Source organism: Piliocolobus tephrosceles, chromosome 9 (genome assembly GCF_002776525.5).
Source record: "Piliocolobus tephrosceles isolate RC106 chromosome 9, ASM277652v3, whole genome shotgun sequence".
NCBI classification, from domain to species: Eukaryota; Metazoa; Chordata; class Mammalia; order Primates; family Cercopithecidae; genus Piliocolobus; species Piliocolobus tephrosceles.
In genome coordinates, this window is record NC_045442.1 from 117,294,613 (window position 1) to 117,295,788 (window position 1,176).

Here is a 1,176-nt window from a genome sequence, read left to right on the forward strand (position 1 = left end):
TTTTCTTCTATCGGTCCTTTTTCATTTTATCCCTGCCCTTCAGAAATTCATTCTATTTCATTTCTTTAGCAAATATGAGGGGCATATTATTGATTCTTCAATTCCCTGTCTTATTTTTCCTATGCAAAAACCCAGCCTGTAAGTGTGTTCCTTCTCCAAGGCTATTTTAAACAAACCATTTCCCCAGTCCTTCTTTTTGCTAAACAGGACTGTCTAATCGGGTTACGTTCTTTTTTTTTTTTTTTTTTTTTTTTTTTTTTTACAGATAAGCAGTTTCTTTATTCATCCTCCTCCTCTTCCTCCTCCTTCTCTTCTTCTTCCTCCTCCTCTTCTTCATCTGCCTCTTCCACCTTTTCCCGGGCAACTTTAGCAGGACCCTTTGCACCATCAAACTTTCCTTTTGACTTATAGTCAGCAACATCCTTCTCATAATTCTCCTTCAGCTTTGCTGCCTTAGTGATGTAAGGCTGCTTTTCACTGTCGTTTAAATTATTCCTCTCACCCAGTTTTTTTGGCCACGTCTCCAATAGAGATGCCGGGGTTTGTGGATTTGATCTTGGGACTGAATTCTGAACAGAATAGGAAGAGTCCAGACGGTAGTCTTTTGGGAGCATTAGGATGCTTCTTCTTCTTGCCTCCCTTAGCTGGTCCATAATCCTGCATTTCCCGATCATAGCGCACTTTATCTGCCTTTGCCATTTCATCAAATTTAGATTTCTCTTTCCCGGGCATCGTCTTCCACCTCTCAGAGCACTTCTTGGAAAATTCTGCAAAATGGACAGGGACCTCTGAGTTTTTCTTCTTATGTTCTTCTCTGCACGTCTGCACAAAGAAGGCATAAGCAGACATCTTGCCCTTTGGTTTCTTGGGGTCACCTTTAGCCATCCTGACTGTATTGTTTGCTAGTCTAATTGGGTTAAGTTCTTGATGAAGAGGTACCTGGTTTGTGTTGGTACAGAATTCTCATTAGAATATATAGTGAAGCTCTATACATGTGTTCATTAAGGCAACATTCCAATTCAGACACATTTCCAATCACATACCCCAGATGTGCCAAAGAGTTTAAACCTCAGTCCTGATAATACTACTTCTCAAGTGTGCTGTTCTAAAGTAGAAGAGATTTCAGAAACTTCAGACAGATTTGGTGATCCGTGCTTACAAAGATCTGCTGGATAG

At 40.4% G+C, this 1,176-nt stretch overlaps 1 pseudogene; it reads right to left on the reverse strand.

The window, feature by feature from the left end:
* Window positions 1-278: 278 nt before the first annotated feature.
* LOC111549921 lies at window positions 279-885 on the reverse strand (annotated as a pseudogene).
* Between the last annotated feature and the right edge of the window lie 291 nt (window positions 886-1,176).